Consider the following 20,640-nt stretch of genomic DNA (forward strand, 5'->3'; position numbering starts at 1 on the left):
AGATGCTAAGGGCCTCAGCTTTGCTTCCTATCTAAAACAAAAAATTCCGAACACAAGTTTCTTCCACTTTTCAAAATTGGCCTATTGCACTGGACTAATGGATCGCAACGACATCGTACCTTCAATTGATGATTTCTAGGCTCGAAATAAAAATATGAGGGAAGCCAATTGCCATAGCCTAAAGAGAAATTTATTATTTTAAGACTTATAAGCGATCTCTGAAGACGCTAAAAGAAAATACTCTACATATTGCAATGATTTTGGCCTTCTCTGTGAATGAAATCTTAAACGAAATTTCTTGTAGAGGTTTTTGTCCAATGACCTAAGGTCGACAAAAATATTAAAAATTGATATCGATTTATATAAAAAAAATCGAATTTCGCCCAAACTCGCTCTCTACTCACGTCGCCTGCCGTCAAATTCCCACCGACTTTTTCCAACCTATTGTTCACCGAAGAGGTTTCCATCTAACTTCATATGTCTGGGGTAGCGGTCATTTCACTACCTGTAATTGACAACGGTTTCGTCATCCCAAACGCAGTACAATTACCCCAGATTGATCTGAGTATCGGCTTGGATTTTCACTTCCCGTTGACTACTTTCTACCATAGTTTGTTTTGTTGTTTTTAATTTAATGGTCCATGTTGATTGGATTCCCACTCAGACTTGCTAGCACCTACCTTACCAACTTAACGGCGACGGGGGGACCGTACTCTAAAACCAGCCAGAGTGTTAACGGGATGGAGAGGAGTCAGTTGCGAATTACTTGTAAGACTTCAGCCATTTCTGATGGATGTCAGTTCTCAAACTCAGCTAGCGGAATGCGAAAACCACCAGCCCTGCGCTATAACAAAACTTATCTAACTCAAAGTCCAATTTGAAAGATAGGATCGAAGAATTAAATTATTAACTAAAGAGCTATCGAAAGTCGAAGAATTAAAGGCCGTGAAGGCCGCAGACGTATCTAGAACGCGTCAACTGGGCGGAGATCTGTAGTACATACCTAATACTCTCGGCGAACTTAACAGGTTAATCGAAACGTCCCCGGACTAACATATAAATGGCGCTACTAGAACTGAATTAATTTTCAAAAGAGGTTTTTACCGACGAAAATATCAAAAAAAGTCATGAAAACAGTTTTGGATGACCGTAAAGTAAAGTTGTTCGAGATAGCAGGTGGGCTAAAGATATCATCTGAATGTGTACATCAAATAATTCACGAATATTTGAGTACGAAAAAGCTCCGTGCAAAGTGGTTGCCGCGCGTGCTCACTTTTGACCAAAAACAACGATGAGTTGATGACTAGAAACAGTGTTTGGAGATGTTCCAGCGTAATGAACCAGGGTTTTTGCGACGATATGTGTCAATGGATGAAACATGGCTCCATCATTTCAGTCCAAAGTCGAATCGACAGTCATCCAAGTGGACTGCACATGATGAACCCGCTCCAAAGTGTCGAAAAGCACAACAGTCGGCTAGCAAGACTATGACGTCTTTATTTTGGGATACACATGTAATAATTTATATTAGCTACCTTGAGAAAGGAAGGATCAACAACAGCGACTATTACATAGCGTTACTGAACCTTTTGAAGGACAAAATCGCCGAAAAGCGGCCAGATTTGAGGAAGAAAAAGTGATGTTTCACCAATACAATGCACCGTGGCACAAGTCAGTGAAAACGGTGGCAAAATTCATAAACTGGGCTTCGAATTGCTTCCGCCTCCACCATGTTATCTATATCAGGCCCCTTGTGACTATTTGCTGATCTCAAATCTCAAAAGAATGCTCAAGGGTAAGAAATTTTCATTGAATGAAGAGGTCATCGCCGAAACCTAAGAGGCCTATTTTGAAGCAAAACAAACAAATCGTACAACAAAAATGTCATCGAAAAGTTGGAGAGTCGCTATAATCGATGCTTTACCCTTGAAGGGAACTATGTTGGATAAAAACAAAGAATTTTGGCAAAAAATGGCTTTTACTTTGGTAGGCCGGGGGCTTTTCAATTGACTTTTTAGAAGTCAAACCATCCAGCTATCTTTGGACAAAGGAAGATGTGTATACTTGAATCTGGGCGAGGTCCTCTCCGTAAATGCCGACACGGACCGAAATCACCTGAGCAACATTTTAATTTGTTAGACGCTTCCAACATCTGCGGTGAAGCATGTTGCACGCATGTTTTCTTAAATTGAATTCTTAAGAGATATATAGACATACACAAAATCTGTCGTTAATTGTTCTTCGAGCCGGAGACGCTCTAAAAGTGATCGATGAACAGACAATTCATAACAACGACAATACATACACTCAGTTATTCACTGGCCCATCTATTCTCTAGACTTTGCGCCGCACAACAACACAGCAACACACTTTCACTTGACTCGCAGCAGAGCGAGCGCCCTCAATGATTGAGTGTCATTTTCCTTTGAACAAACCAGTGTACCAGCCAGCGGAGACACTTTTGCCCTAAACAAATGTCCTTTTGAGCTCGGCAATAACTATGAGACGCACATACATACAACCACTTACAAGTATGACAGTGTCGTGCTTGACCTGCAATACATACAAACCGGGCGATGCATTGTGCTCAAAGTGGTGGGTGGGTGAAGGGGCTGCGCGGGTCACAGCTGGTTCAATGTGAACAACGGTTGTAGAAGTAATTGATTTCGTTGCCCAATGAGTGCTTGAGCGAAAGTACAATGGTGAGCACTTGGTGAGCTGATAAGGTAAATATACCTAAGAGTATAGATATATGTATGTATAAGGGTTGGGACTTATATATAGTACTTACACCTATATACTATATATATATACAAACATACCTACATGTGTGTGTGCTGTCATTTGTATTTTTAGAGGCACTTCAAGTTGGTCGAAAGTCGGGCAAGTCGCCAATGTTTTGCCAGTACATTTACCTATACCACATACAAACCTATACACACATACATACATTGAACACACGTACATTGAAGCCGACTTGCATAGTTGATAGTTTATTGCAGGCTTTTGTTATCACAACACAGCACAGCCGAGGCTGCTGGCTTTTGTCTCAGTGTGTGTGTGTGAGCCGTTGAAAGAAGACACAATAACAAGTGCCATCGAGTCTCGAGGAGTGCATGCGCCAAGCGAACCGGTTGATTGATCTTATAGTGAATGTGAACAAACAAGGCGCTTACACATGTTCACACACACACACACACAGCGAGACACATATACATGCGAGTGCATTAAAAGCACAGAGAAATAACTCTTACTTTCACTCGAGCCCCTCATACATTGTTTTAGTGCTGGCAGAAGTTTGTTTTATAAATATGCCGCATAAATATAGCTGTGTGTATGTGTTTGTATGCAAGTGTGCGTAATTGAACTAGATTTGCTTGCTGCGTATCAGTAGTTTTCGTACTCATCAGTATCGCCTGAATGTCGCCCCCTTACAATTACTTGCCGACCCCCATCCCGACTATGCTTCATTAAAATGTGTCAATCAAACACATACATACAAATATGCACTTATTTATCATAAGAAAGACGCACAGTGGTGTCTTCTAAGGAGAATGGACCAGAAAATGATCTTGCTTAGCGAAAACACAAGTTTTAGGGAATTTTGGGAAAAATCTGGTGTCCTTTTGAACTTATTTCTGCAAAGTTTTGAGGTTTTGGAAAAAATATTTTCCGGTGACCCCGCGCAAAAAAGATGCGCCCGCTTTGGCAGGATAACTACTTACAGGTAAACAAGAAAAAATGTTAACTTCGGTTGCACCGAAGCTAAATACCCTTCACAGGTGCATTTCTGTTAGTAACTATGTGTTCAGTTTGTATGGAAGCTATATGCTATAGTTAACCGACCTGATCAATTTCTTCGGATATTACATTGTTTCCTTAGAAAATAATATATACCAAATTTCGTGAATATATCTTGTCAAATGTGAAAGTTTTCCATACAAGCATTTGATTCCGATCGTTCAGCTTGTATGGCAGCTATATGTTATAGTGGTTCGATATCTGCCGTTCCGACAACTGAGCAGCTTTTTGAAGAGAAAATGACGTTTGCAAAATTTCAAAACGATATCTTAAGAACTGAGGGACTAGTTCGTATATATACAGACAGACAGACGGACAAACAGACGAACATGGCTAAATCGACTCAGCTCGACATACTGATCATTTATATATATACTTTATAGGGTCTCCGACGATTCCTTCTGGGTGTTACAAACTTCGTGACAAACTTAATATACCCTGTTCAGCGTATAAAAATATACGTGTTTTAGTTAAAAGCTTAACTTAGAACTTGGACGAAGGGAAAAACTGAAAATTGGATTTTGTCCAGATATTTTTACAAAAAAATGATAATTTCAATGAAAATCTTGCCAACCAACTTCAAAAACACAGTTTCGAGAAAAACGCGTTTAAAGACAGCGCACTTAGCCTAGCTAGCTTCGAGCGCACAAGTTCTCAAGGATGTATCTTCGAAACTATTACTCGGATCAAACTAAGAATTAGGGACATTAGTCTAGAGGTGCTCTAGAGTTTAATAAGGCAATAAAAAATCGATTTTTTTTAAAACCCGTAAACCCATGTAACCCCTGAAGGCATTATAAAGGCGTTGCCTTAAGCCAAGAAATATGAACTCATTATTCTGGAATCAAAATTTCGATATGATAATAATATGAAACCATTTTCTAAAGAAGTTTTCGAAATTGGAGATTCCAAATGTAGCCAGGTCCTTCTCCACCTGGTCTTTCAATTATGAGTTTCAATTATCTATCAGTTTTTTGGTCTGCTCAAAACTCGAATTTTGGTCAAAAGCGACCATTCAGCTAAATGTCATTTTTATGAACGCCACCATTTCATAAATATTTGGTTTTTTAGACCGCAGGTCATTGTACCGATAATATATTCTTTCGGTTTCAATACAGAAAAGGTCGTAGTCATTGCTGCAGTGGAGGACCTCTTTTCTTTGAGCGCTGTCCAGAGATCGCGTGTAACTTGAGAAATATGAAAATTTTTTCTTCAAACATTTTACTGTGTATTCTTAGAATATGAATAAATATAACCCAAAAAAGTACTTTCTTCCAATTCTCAAAAAACGACTTTTTATAGATGCTCACACTAGGTGTGCCCCTAAAGTTTCTTATAAATGTAACACAGAGCTTTGTCGAATGTTTCTTTCGTAAATGATTGCAATTCTCTCATTTCTAAAGTACAGTAACTTAATAAAGCAGTTCTGTTAGCCGAGAAAAAAATAAATCCGACATTAACCACAAAGACAGAACATAAAGAACTTACATAAAAGAAAAGTAGAGACTCAAAGTTTTGCACGAATACATAGAGAGCGATTTTCGAATCCTTGAAAAATTTTGGGAGAATTACAAACGCTTTTCATTAACATAAAGAGTCGAAGTATTCAAGATAAAACTGTGTTCAGAATTATTTTCTGCGGTCTTACACTCTCAAAAGAGTAGAAGTCTATATGATCAGCTGTGCTAACCAAAAAATTCTCTCACAAAAAATTTCTTTCAGCAATGCCATCTCAACTGTGTTCAATGTGTTAATAATTATCCAGTTTACAGTTTTAAATATTAAAGACCATCGAAGTGAGTAATTGCAGCACCTTAGTCGGTAAGAATTCAACGAAAATACATCCAAAATCAGATGAGCTTTCAGGTAAACCGGACGATCTGTTACTCAAACATGCTTTTAAACATCACTTTTCTGGAAAACTTCTTCTATGACAAATAAAGTCGGTGGTGTGACATTTCAGTTCGAATTTACTGGTTGTATAACTAAAAGGTGATCCATTTCGTTCCCTGCTTTTTGAAAGAAAAAACACAGACTCTTCAAATTGAAGGGGGAATGTTTATTATCATTCGAAAGAACATTCTTTGGCATTTATTGTTTGAAGAGTTTCTCTTTCAAATGTTGTCTGCGGTTACTTGTCCGATGGTTCATCCGTTGAGTCCAATTTTCGATGACTCATTCAAGCATTTCGACTGGTAACTGCCGAATGACACACGTGGTGTTTTGCTCCAAGGCCTGAATCGAAGCGGAGTTGTCAGCATAAACATTAGACTTTACATATCCCCACAGGAAAAAAGTTTAAGGGTGTGATATTACACGGTATTGATAGCCAGACCGACCAAAAACGTGAAATTATCGGCTCACTGAATTGTTTTCTCAATAAATCCATTGATTGATGCGAGGTGTGGGAAGTGGTCTTAGAACTTTTCAAAAGCCCTTAGAGCGAAGCAATATTGCATGTGAAGGTCGTGCTGCTTCACTGTATTTTATACCCCAAGTCGTTCAATACATCATGACTGACGCGTCAGTCCTGCGAACGGCGCAGTATCGACTCTCCAGGGTCTTCATGTATACTCTCAGCTACGACTGGTATATTTTCTTCACTCGGTGCTGGACGTGGTCTATGGGGTAGAATATTATCTAATAATGAATGCTGGGTCTCAAGATGAATGATGATGATGCGAATAGTACGCATAACATTTCTTATTTGTACTTTTCTCAGTTTGTCGAAGTTTCGAAGGACTCTTTCAAATATAATCTCGCATTATGTTGCATTTTTATTAAAAACAAAACTTTGTTAATTCCATAACTGAAAATGGATTTGCCACAACTTAAAAACTCAAACTCATAACCCAATTTATCCTGTTTTTCATCATTACTGAAAACTTTGCTTCACATAACCCTAAAATGACACATTACTATGCTCAGAAACGATTGCCGTCAATACAAAAAATCGTGGAATAACGCAGTCTTTCTGCTCAACAAAACATTGTCAGGTCCCTACTCAAGTCAGTTTATCTGCTAATCCTTTCACTTTTATACAAGTAGTATATCGCTGTCTAAACAATGTATCATTATTTTAATATTAATCTTTATTATCGCCTTCAAAAGACTAAATCCATTTTTCCCATACACTTGTTATAAGCCTCGGCCTCGGCATGGCCTTCAGTGCCTTCAGCGAATTTTGTTTTTTCGGCTTAGTCTCATTTTTGAAGCACCATTCGCTAAATTATTGGTCAGTTTCGACGTCTTGTCACCAGTAATGTTATGTTTCATGAATGTAGCGTCCTCAGCTGCGTTACAAGCATTTCTTTTGTGAACTTTACGGGACGACATTTTACAAAGTACTCAAGTATTTTGGAACGAGTCTAGCCTGGAAATGCTTCATACTTTCAACCAAAATGTGTTGACTCGATCCAGAAGCGATATCGAGATCCTGTGCTATCACTCGAATGCCATCTCTCAAATGTCCAATGTTATCGTCGTTAAAAGAGGTGCATGGACAACTCGTATGAGGCAAGTTTTCGACTACTTCACGACTTTTGCTGCATGCTTTTTTACCAGTCAAAAACTTCATGATAAAGGAGGCTTTCCAAAACACTTTTGCAAGATTCAGCCAAATTTGATTTGATAGACCGGTTTTGGTCCTTTGCGATACCAGATAGAATGCAGTTCCTCGGTCCAACAAAAGTAATCATCTTTTAGGATGTCGTTTAAACAAGAGATCTTTATAGTTTTCTCCACTGTTCGCAACTATACTGCTTTGTATTTGTTTGTGTATCGAATAGTTCAGCATGTATTGGAAGTTTAAAGTGAAATCAAACACTAATCAAACATAAAAAATGTATGTCAAGCTGTTAACCAATACAACCACATGTGTGTATGTATATATGTATATGTATATGCATAAGTATGTATGGCATATAAGTACTTACCGCAAACTCTTAGCAGCGAGTTGTCACAGTTACAAGTGCATTGTCCCCGCATGAGTACGCTTTTGATGCGGTTGTCGGAACCAACTCGACATCTTTGATGAAAGTCAATTTCAGCGGAAACACCAACACACTTTCCCATATTTCAACATTAGGTCAGACTAGGTTTTAATAGGGTTCGACTGGTGTTTGAGTAAAGTATCTACTAAAGAATTTTGTGGTTTGGAGGAGGTTTTGAATATATTTAAGTCAGATCTTGCTACGATTCTGCAAGATCGATAACAATATTATATGGACATCAATGGTGACATTACATGGTCTAAACAATATCGAAAACGAATTATTATTTTTATATATGTAGACCCCACCCAAAAAGGAGTGGAACAGACGTCTTCGCGTACGATCAAAAGCATCTCGACTTCCAAAAATGAATACACGATATATTATATCTTCTTATGGTTAACACATTTTCACAAGCAACTTCTTGTTTTGTCCCTTCTTTTAAATGGCATTTCCTCATAGTAGCAGCGACAAAAAGAGACAGAGAGAATGAGGTCTCCATTTCTTTTTCAGCTAAATTTTTGAAATATAATACTTCCAAAAATAGAATTATTTCTCGTTATATCGACTTTATATGAAATAAAATCACATATTCTTTGAGCAAGGTTGCCACCTGTTAAGAAAATTAATTAAATATATAGCTCTGTTTAGTATATAAAAAGCAAAACATAAAAATAGTAATATGCCGAAGATGTCAATAAACGTATTTACGCTACCAGAGTTGCCACCTTACCTAAAGTGAGAAAGAGAGAGTTCAACATTTCCTTTTCTCTCAAAATTTTTGAAATACTTCCAAATCCATAATAATATCTCTTTGTATGAAACAAAGTTATAAATTCTTTGACCAAGGTTGCCACCTGTTATGTTATGATTAATCAAATATATAGCTCAGTTTGGCATTTAAAAAGCAAAAAAATGGTTATATACCGCAAATGTCAATAAGACACATTTACGCTACCAATTTACAACAGAGTTGCCAGCTTAGACAAAGTGAGAGAGAGAGAAAGATCCACATTTCCTTTTCTCTAAAAATTTTTTGAAATACCTCTAAACCCAGATTAATATCTCATTTTATGAAATAAAGTTATATATTCCTTGAACAAGGTTGCCACCTGTTAAAAAAATTAATCGAATATTTAGCTCAGTGTAGTATAGAAAGCAAAAAACTGGTAATATGCCGAAGATGTCAATAAGACGTGTTTACGCTACCAGAGTTGCCACCTTACCTAAGGTGAGAGATAGAGATTGCAACATTTCCTTTTCTCTCTAAATTTTGGAAATACTTCCAAATCCATAATAATATCTCATTGCATGAAATAAAGTTTTATATCTTTTGAAAAAGGTTGCCAGCTGTTAAGAAAATTAATCAAATATATTCCTCAGTTTGTTATAAAACACAAAAAAGCTAATAATACGCTGAAGAATGCCGGGTATTTCACATTCATCTGCGCTATTAATATATGGTATAACAGAGTTGCCACCTTACATTATAATATACATTTTAAAATAGAGTTGCCACATACATAATAACAAGAATAACAAGGGAAGAAAATATATTAATAAATTTTAGCAGCGTTCTCACATTTTATATTCAATTTTCTGTTGCAAAAAACATAAAAATTAATTCTTAAATTTTGAACCAGTCTAATAATTACTTTCAATATACAGCACATTTAGTATGTATATATTTGTTCATATGTACTTACATATATCCGACAACTAGTGTGTTTGAAATCCACTTAGCTGGCATCTCAAAACTTCACTTCACTTGACTTGATGGCACTCAGTCAATTCAAGTCAAGTTTACTTGCCACACAAATCGCATGCCAACATGCCAACTGCCACGCGTGACACACTTCGGTAATTGGCCTAGCTGTATGTGGAGCGTAAGCGATTTTCTTTGATTTTTTTTTCGCGATACAATTTCAAAATTTCCCCATTTCTTTCGTGCGCGTATCGAGTGTGTCGCTTGTTTATTGCATCGGAAGCGGACGATCAGTAAACATTTCCGTTGATTAAAATATTTGCGGAATTCGGTGGAGAAGGTTCAATTACACCAACCGCAAGGTTGATGAGAAATTCCATGGCGAGACTAAGTGGTTTAAAGATAGAAAGGAAGGCAGCTAAGTAGCTTAGATACATTTATGGCTTAAAAATTAAAGAGACGAATATTTCAATTTAAGAACTCGCTTCGAAAAAACAATATTTGAGTTTTAAATGTTGAAAAAAAAAAGTTGAAAAATAATAGAAATCTTACTTGGAATTAGATATATTATATATGACTGTCAAGATTTTTCCTCAGACTCAAATATGAACAATGGAGAAGAAAATACTTGGATGTTTCTATTTCATATTTTTCCATAAAACTGTAACAATTTCTTCCGATAGGATATTTAGCCTTACAGCATGTATGCCTATTAGACAATCTCTAGTAAAAACTGCTACAATTACTTGCTAAGAGAAAGTAGTTTAGTGGGTTCTAGGCCCGTAGGGTCTCCCAGTCACACAGGAGCTGATCATCGAACAACGTCTACAAAGCTCACGCGGTATTCAGCTCGTTCCCACTTCGATGTAAATGGAACGAAAGTGCCGCCTCTTGCCAGCTCATCCACTTTTCAGTTTCCAGCGATTCCGCTATGACCAGGCACCCAAACGAGTATATTAATGCTATTGATAGTGAAGATAAACTTTGAATGCACAGAAACTTTTAATGCACATTGGAGAAGCTCAACGCTAGAACTGGTGCAATGCTCACTTCCGTAAAAGACATATCTACTGGTACCGAAATAGGAGATTTAAAGATTATGCCGAGATTCGTTATCCTAAAATTAAGCTCACAGATCTCATTTTATAAATCTCTCCTCTGAACTTAGTACTAACCGCAATAAAGCTCACTACGCCTCTTCTTCAGCGACTTCGTCCCATCCGATATGTGATCAGAGAGAAAGCTATCAGAAGTAGACTCTGCGACACAGTTGTTCAAGTTTTCAAGAATGATGTTGAATTAGAATTAAATTTCAAAATGTCCATGTCTGGATCCTTCCATATAGCCAACTTTCCTCAGTCTCATGGTGCTTTTTAACAAACAAATTGAAATCCTTACCGACCGTTGCTTTATCGAGCACCGTCCACCAGACGAATGCTTTATAAAAAGTTTATTGGCATGACTGCAGTTTCGTTTAGCTGAAGCACAACCCTCGGAAACAGGATCCATTCTTCCCAATAGCTCATCTGCAACAATGTAGGGTAACGGATACCTTCCTAACTCTATTATAAATGCTTATGCTTTATGAGAGTTTCCTATTACAGATAATACCCATGTACTTCATCTTGTCCATAGGTTAAAGCCATGAGTCTCCTAGTGGGGGGAGAGGGACATCTATATAGTAAAGTAACTAGTGTGAATGAGCAATGGATTTTTAAAACCTCATTTATGTTAAACAAATTATTCGAAATTGGGACGTATTAGATGAACATTCAGGCAGTTTCTAGATATATTCTATTTATATGAGATCCCAGACGGCTGCTTTTAAGGTTTCAGAATATCGAAACACTAACAAAATTTTAATAAAAAGCCTTGGTTTTTGAAATAAATTCACTTTTAGCCTTACAAAGATCTAATTTTTGCATTCGACTCTTCTACAATAAGCGAATCAATAAGAGTTCGATCCTAACCAAAATAAAGCAAATTCGTTCATTAACTTTCAGTCGGGTTTTTGATATCTAAACAATTTCGTTAGGGGCTATACCAGTGTGACGCACGAAAAATTGGATTTTCGTGATTTTTAAAAGAAGATAAGATCATATAACCATAAAATCGCCGAATACTTCAATAATCTTTAAATACGTAGATTTTTTTTTACAAAAATGTTGAAAAATAACAGACTATATATATCGGTTCACCACTAATGGATTTTAAGATTTTTAAAAAAATGAAGGTGAATGTTTGCACCTCTGAGCGTTCGCTGTAGTTAAAATGCCATTCAAAAACTTTAAGTACGACTTGCCGATTTCACTGGATATTTTTAATATATAATTCAAAAACTTTCATCGAACATTTCACTGAATAATATATATTTTTTAAAGTGTCACACTGGTATAGCCCCTTAAATCCATGAACCGTTTGGAGTCAGCATAGAAGATAAGATCAATAACCACAAAATCGTCGCAATTGGCCTTTAAAACTTAAAACGTAGGCTTAAACTTATAGCATCCTCCATCTTTCGGTGGTCACCACTAATGGACTTTACAACCAAGCATTTAAGGAAGGTGAATCACTTCCTTAGTTAAAATCAATCAAATTTTAGTCATCTATCTGTTACAAAATAAGGTTACAGATGACTTTAGTGGGCATCCAATAATATATATTTGTTAAAATTCTGTAAAGCAGTCAAACCTTACGACAACCTGTAACCGAGAAAACCGCTATAAATCCAACTAATTTATATAGCACATATTATGATATATCAGCGGATTCGGAGGCGAAGATAATTTTGACTATCTTGGAACCTGCATTAACACCAACAACAACGTCAGCCTCGAAATCCAACGCAGAATATCTCTTGCCAACAGGTGCCACTTTGGACTGAGTAGGCAATTCTCTCTCGTCAAGCAAAGACCAAATTCAGTAAGTAACTCATCACCCCCGTCCTGCATGGACGCTGACAACATCTGATGCGTCGACGTTACGAGTTTTGATTGAGAAGGTTCATATGAGGACAGATTTATATCAACGCCGGAGAGAGAGAGAGAGAGAGCCAATTAAGAGTGAGCAGTCACGCTCGATAGCTTTGAGAGCATTCGATGCAGTACCCGCCACGGGAAGCAGAGGAAGAGAAAGACCTTCACTCCTTTGGAAATACCAGGTTAGAGAAGGACCTGGATACACTAGGAATCTCCAATTAAAGCCAAACATCGAAAAGGAAAAACTGGCGCGTTGTAAACTCGGCTATAACCACATTAGGCTATAACCTATAGAAGAAAATAAGATCTTGAGGCATGATTTTGTTTTACTGTTCAACCTACACAAGACGGTGGATGTTTGAGTTCTTCGGATAGAGGTTTTTGTTCATATATGAAACGTTTATTAAAATATTTTATCCCGGATGGTGGATAACGCTTACCTTGATATTACCTATTGAGTTTTAGGTAATGTCTCGGCCTTACACTTACGACCAAAGTAATTTGCTCACATTTTTTCTGCTAAAACTTTTCTCACCTCGATCTCAAGGTCTAAACATTATTATACATTAATCCTAACCGTAACGTAACCTAACATAACTTTTCATTTGTTTATGCTTGCCATTAACCAGCAACACAGATTTCATAAATCACGCTGCAACAATAAAGTCATAATTGACGCGCGTATTCTTTATTACACTATCAACTTTTTATTTGCTTTCCTGCAGCTGCGTTTATGCTTGTGTATGTGTGTGCAAAGAAGCAGCAAAGACGCTCTCGCCTTAACAACCATTTTGTTATCCAATATCGATTATCGACTTAAGTAGATTTTTCTGAAATTTCATTAGGCGAATGATATGAGCATTTTGCAGCTGATATTATCCAGCTTTGGTGATGTGTATACATAGTATTCCGGCATTGACAAGCGATGACGAACGGAAATCGCTGCTAATGCAAAGCTTTGAAAAGCGGCGATATCCGCTGCGCTCCAAACACGAACTGGCAAGCACTTGCCAATCACCCACCCACATTCAGGTCATGCAAATTGACGACTGGCAGCCGACGAGTGGCTACAGACAGCGCCACAGCGCTTCCATTGTTTCTTTCGGGTTTCTTTACTGTTAGCTGATGATTATAAGCGCAAGGAGTTCGCCTTTAGCGGCATGCCGTACGCTTTGCTGGCTGCTGCGGCTTAACAAGAGGACGAGAGGACGCAAAGGATAATGTTGCTGCTGATGATATGGATGAGTCGTATTATCCGCATAATGTTGCCTGCGGTCCAGCCAATTGTCGAATCATCCATATTGATGGATTTACGCAATACCGCCGTCACGTTAGCCGCGCTCAAAGGCTCCAGCTTTTTATTGGCGTTCGGCAAATGCTTAAAATGATTCTGCTTTGGCAATATAATTACCGCTAATAAATTTTGCTGACTTGCAGCAAAAAGCAATCGCGGGCGTCTCACTACTTATACGTGTGCTTTTTCCAGCATCCTTTGACTACACTTTCATTGCAACTATGTAAGAGTATTCGCACTCTCTCACTCTCCTCGCGTTCGGTCTGTCTATTTGCCTGCGCGCTTCTATCACTCATTCTCAAAACAGCTCATCCGCCGCCGACTTTGCCTCATCAGCTTAGCAACAGCTATAAATTAGCGGTTTGAAGGATTTTGCGTAGCGTCCAATGAACAGTGACCGTGGCGTTACTTACTATGAAGCTGTACTAGGGTGGTACTTAAGAAGAAAAAAAGTTCTTTAATGGATTTTCTCAACCTAGGTTATTCAAAGTGTTATGGTCGAAGATAGGTACCACCTAGAAAGCTTGTATCTACATTAGGGTGGCACTTAAGTGGAGAAGGAAAAATGTTTACAACAGATTGTCGCAATCTGTCGAAAGTACTATATTTGAAGAGCCTTATTTGATATGAATTTGGGAATGCGTAATGGCCCACAAACGGTATCTCCCTCATTTTTCTTCATAATCCAGTGAAGCTTCAACTTTAAACGGTTAAAAATTTTTCTTGAGGACTTGAGGTCCATAACGGTATTCCCATTTTCCTCATTCTGGTTCAACTAAAGTTTTTGACCGGTGTGTAGAAAATACGGTAGATGAGAAAAAGTTCGTGGATTAATTCGACCATTTTGGGCGTGGTGATGGCGGAGCCGATACATTGTCGTGCTCTAAGAGCACTTTATTCTTTACCAAATGGAACCGTTCCGAATCAGCTCACTGAAAGGAAGCCCAGTTTTAACATTCTCCAAATATACGATATAAATCATAACTTGTTAGACAAAGGTGACCATCTCCTTTCCGACCGATAAGAGAGTCTCCGTGTGCTGAGACTAAATACTTATCGGAACGCACCGGTAGATAATTTTTTACTAGAAATTTATCGATATAACCACCAACACCCAAAAAAATCATTAATTTGAGATCTTCGTAGGACCACCCTAGCACACATATGTACATACACTTGTAGTGTCCTTAACGCAGTGGCGTTCGCGCTTCCATTCATTGTAGCTTACGCAACACGCCGCGCTGAGTAAATTGAAAACGTTTTAAAACTTTTATAAGCTGCTTAGCGAAATGGTCCGTCAACCAAATTACCGCTAAATGACTTTCCGATAACAAAGACGCACAAACGCACGCAAATGGAGATGCATTTGGCGAGATAAGTGTGTGAGCATATTGGAGAAATATAATCAACATAATCGGCTCAAATCACTTTTCTCTGTTATTCACCGTGTTATTGTTTGACGACTTAAATTTTTGTGGTCTTAAGTAAATGCAGTCAATTCATGCTGCTAATTGAGATGCACTCAATGGGTTAAGGAAATTTAATGTCACGATTGTGGTCTCGTATAATTTTGGTTTTTTTTTTAAAGAAACCTCATATAGACAACATTAAGCTTGGACAGACTTCATATTTAGACTTATGTAACTGATGTTTTTCAAGGGTCAGAAAATATTGCACAAACCACTTTTTAGAAATCTTGCTAAATAGATAATCCTTATCCCAATAAAACTTGTTTCCTTGTTTTTCCATTCATTACATATTTATGAATACATATTTTCGATATTAGACATATTTTATCCTTTTATAGCTAGACTTATCTCAAGTTGTGTAAAAACGGAATATTCATTCAATATACCTTACCACTTTCACATTGTGAAAAGTTGTATGCTGCACAGAATAACCCGATTTTATGATATTGAGTATGTTTTAGATTGATACGAACACCTTAATTCGAAATTCGACTTCAATGCAATTCAGATTATTTTAAGATGAACTGCGTTTTCTATTTTAGCAATGTGTGACCATTTCCATACGTTCTAAGACCATATTCCAAGAACTGAATAATCTTAAAAACTGATATAAACATTCTCTGGGAATCTCTCAATGCTCCCAAATTCCAAGTTAAATTGTCGGTTATAATGTATTCTATTCAGGGTGTAATTTTAGCGTTGTTCCATAAATGAATATTTTCCTAAATCACAACACAACACAAGAGCTCACATATTTTTGAGATGCCCTATCCCCTCAGGAATCACTCGTGCCAACAAACAGTATTACCAGAGATCTTGACATAGCACTAGTCTATGACCCATTCGATGTACTGAGCTAAGGCTGCCAGTTCTTTCGTTTAAATATGAAAAGAGTAAGGGTACTCAAGAATCCATCAAATAGAAGATTTCTTATGAAGAAATATTTATCGCTCATTAAATACTAAGTAAAGTTTTGGTGGACCTTTGAGGACCTGAGCTAAGATCTGAATTCTATCATTAGTTCCAATTTTAGCCACGTTTGACAGCTTAGGATTTCCAAAGCAGAAGCGGTCGAAAATGTAGCATTTTTCAACTAGTCCCAAACTAGAATGTCACTAGAGCATTGTAATAGCATTGAGAGATAATATATAGCCAACCAAAACGTCTGAAATTACAGTAATGAGTTTAAGGGGAAAAAGTTTCGACCGATATCACAAGTTTATATTTTTTTAGACACTTTTTGCAGTAATTGGGATGTATGTTAGCAATAACACAATGAATACTATATTCTAAGGCGTCAATTGTTTCAGGCAACTGACATCATATAAACCTCCAAAAAATAGCACAGGAGTGTTAAATCACACTATCATCCAGGAGGCTAGATAATGCGTTCACCAAAATTTTCCATCAATATACCTATTTCAGGCTTCATTGGCATAAAGCATGTAGTGTCGTCTTGTTGGAACCAAAGGTCGTCCACATCAATAATATCCAATTCAGATGCAACATTATGGTCAACCTCATGTTAGAAGAAGTATGCCCATAGAGCACCCCAAACATTGACTTTTTGAGAATTTAACGGCGTCTCAACAATGGCTTGTGATCAAACTCCAAATGCGACAAATTTGTTTATTAACGTACCCATTCAAACAAAAGTGATCTTAATCGATAAACAAAATTAATTTTATTGTGAAAATCAGGTTCAATGGCCATCTCGTTTTGGGCCCATTAACCGAACGTGAGATGCGCTTGATGGTCTTTCGGCTTCAATTCGTACACGAGATTGATTTTGTAAACCTTCAAACCAAAATCCTTCTGGAAAAAATGCCATAAAGTGGGTGGTCACAGCTCCAATTGTTGCGCTCGATGGCGAATGGACTCATTTGGTGTGCACATTTGCAGGAACGAATTCGATAAATCTAATTTCAGAGTACTTTTTCCATTTAATAAAGTCGCCTAAAGACAGTAACGATGTCGCCAACTTCATTTGCTTCAGAAGTATGAACCGATGACCTGTCAATTTAGTTGAATAAAATTGTTTTTCATTAATAATTTGTGGATTTTCTTCGCACGAGAAATGACAGCTTTCTTTATTTATCGCATCACTCAGATGAAAGTGAACCATTGTTATAGTTTTCAAGTTGTGCAAAGTCAAAATCAGCAAATTCACGACGTTTACGGTGGTCCAATGGCTTCAGTTCTTCAGTGAGAACAATTTTATATGGATGCAAGCCCGAAGCCTTTATCAAAATCCGCCAGGTTATGGTTTGATAGAGTCGCAATTCTTGAGAACAAATTGCGGTCTTCAGCAACACTTGCCTGAACGACAGCAATATTTTCATTATTTCGGGTTCCTTGTCATATTGTCACTGAAATATTATTCGAACCCTATTGAAAAACCCAGTTGATACACATAAATTGTATGAAGTAATCTCGTCCATTTCTTTGCTAAGCATTTCCACAGATCAGAAGTTTGTGTTAATTTATTGTTTTACTTTTCATTTCGAGTAGGTATACTTTTTAGATGCCCGCGTATAAGACGTTTACCTACAAACCTTCATTTTCTTTGATCAAATCTGTGCAGATGGTAGATGTCGTATGAAAAAACTTTTCTCTGTAGACCTTAAAAATTTTTCCAAAAAAACATCTAGAGTTATATACCTAAAAAGGGAATTTATCTCTTCTGATGCTGAGTAAAGTGAAAACAGTGAAATTTTCAATTCCAAAAAGTACAAAAAATGTTGCTCAAGCTAAACAAAAGTACCCCTCTCCATTTTACCCGAAACAAAACTGACAGTTGTAATCTTACATGCCACATATATAAATACATTTTACATCTCATTAACTTGATATGACTAACAGCAATGGTATATACACACTGCTACAAGCAGACCACCATTATGTGGCACTAATAAACATTTTCAAATTGTATGTTTTCCATAATTTCACTTCATTTACATGCATCATTTAATTAATGCGTCTTTAAGGAAGACACAATGTAGACGCAACACAATACCTATGAAAGGGAACGTCGTACGAGAGATATATATATTGTATAATATGTATGTATAAATATGTTTTTGTTTCAGCGTAAATATTTATGGTGAGCTTCGCATTGTCCTTTGTCAACATTTTATATGCTCGAAATGTGTTTGCATAAAAATTGGCGCAACAAAAGCTACCGACACATACATTCCGGCGGCTTATGCTCGTGTCTAAACGCAGACAGACGGATCAAATGGCAGACATTTAACTTGTCATGTGTTAGAAGCGTTTCAAATAATGTGCGCAAGTGGAAAAAATTGTATTTACCAGCGATTGCGGTAGCGTCTCAGCCATAAAATGTCTGCGAATCGAACCCTAAAAGTAGGCAAAGACTTACGGATGTGTATCAGTGCATGTCTGTGCGGCCACAATACGAAACAAAAACGAGGTAGAACCATGAAGAGGAAATTGAAGCATATCAGTCTGTCACACATACACATGAAAAGACGCACGCACACACCTATACACACCCTCTCGCATAAAACATGCCACATATTTGCCTCGTTTGCTTATTTGCATATGCCACTAGTGTATATTGATATTAATAAGCTGTCACAGCTGGCATTTATAAACGGAGTTGCGTGCTAAGATATGCGCCTAAAACGCCGCAACAAAAGCAAATCTAACCCAATTTGCCGCCAAGACCTTTAACCCTCAGCAAATTTGTTAACACAAATTGTGTCTGTGTGTGTGTATATGCATCGATTACAAATAAAATGCTAATGTGCGCTGGAGAAAAAATGGAAATTACAACTCACAACAACAACAGTGAAGCGCCATAAGCATACTCGGCGTGTAAGTGTCATAATTTATTGCGTTGCATAATTAGAGGCGTTGCGACCCAATAACCGTTGGAGTTGTGTCAAGCAATGCTTTCAGCTTTTAGTTACCCATTTTTTAAAGGCGCTTCGCTTCATTTTGCTACCCTTTACTTCGCACGGCCCTACCTTTTCCGGTTCTTCTTGTGTGCTTGGCGCTTGATATGAGTAATGTTTGCTTTTGTTTTTGCATGTTCAATGGTTAGCCTTTGACCAACGGTTCATTTGTCCGCTTTAAAAGGGCTTAGATTAATAGCTCTGTGTGTCTGTGTGTGCATTTCCACACTCTTGTACTAATGTGTAAATGTATTGGTTGGCCTGCGGGCATTTGTCTCATCCGGTGCGGCTTAGTGCTTTGAAAGCTTGTGGCGCATTTCCTAATTAACCATATTCCGGTTGATGTTCAAACTCAAGCAGAAATGTTAACACTTGCTTTCGAGTGCTTAAACGTAATGGGGCGCTACTACATATGTACATAGATTCAAATATATAGACATGTATATGTTTGTATACATACATGATAAAGTAATTGTAAACCGACGATACAAATAACTTTTATTGAATAAACAAAATTAAAATACATTACTTCTTATTATTATATCCAAAACGAAAATGAACTCAAACTTAAAACTTAAAACTTAAAACTTAAAATTTATAACTTTGAAACTTAAAACTTAAAACATAAAACTTAAAATTTAAAACTTAAAACATAAAACTTAAAACATAAAACTTAAAACTTAAAACTTGAAAACTTAAAACTTTAAAACTTGAAACTTAAAACTTGAAACTTAAAACTTAAAACTTAAAACTTAAAACTTAAAACTTAAAACTTAAAACTTAAAACTTAAAACTTAAAATTTAAAACTTAAAACTTAAAACTTAAAACTTAAAACTTAAAACTTAAAACTTAAAACTTAAAACTTAAAACTTAAAACTTAAAACTTAAAACTTAAAACTTAAAACTTAAAACTTAAAACTTAAAACTTAAAACTTAAAACTTAAAACTTAAAACTTAAAACTTAAAACTTAAAACTTAAAACTTAAAACATAAAATTTAAAACTTAAAAACTGAAAACTAAAAACTTAAAACATAAGTAATGTTTACATTAAACTTACATTTTAATCAAATTAATATTAAAATTTATAATTAAATGTAAATTAAACTTAAATTAATATTAATATTTATATTAAAAATTTACGTTTAATTAATATTCCAATTTAAATGCAAATTAAAATTAATATTAAAATAAAAATTAAACCTAAATGAAATTGAATTTGATAATAATAATAATAAAGAATTAAAAAAATTCAAATTAAAACTAAATTGTTAACTTTAGTTTAGACAAAATTTTAACCAAAATAAATAATAAATTTTAATTAAAATAAATATTTTTTAATAAAAATTTCATATTTTTCGTAAATTTAAAATAAAATGAAATTTTTTCGCATGCACACATTTCATATGCATAAAATATTCCGTTGTTTGTAGTCAAATTAGCATTGTAAGTAATCACTTCCCTTTTATCCGCTTCCTTATG

Source organism: Bactrocera neohumeralis, chromosome 6 (assembly GCF_024586455.1).
Source record: "Bactrocera neohumeralis isolate Rockhampton chromosome 6, APGP_CSIRO_Bneo_wtdbg2-racon-allhic-juicebox.fasta_v2, whole genome shotgun sequence".
Taxonomy (NCBI): Eukaryota; Metazoa; Arthropoda; class Insecta; order Diptera; family Tephritidae; genus Bactrocera; species Bactrocera neohumeralis.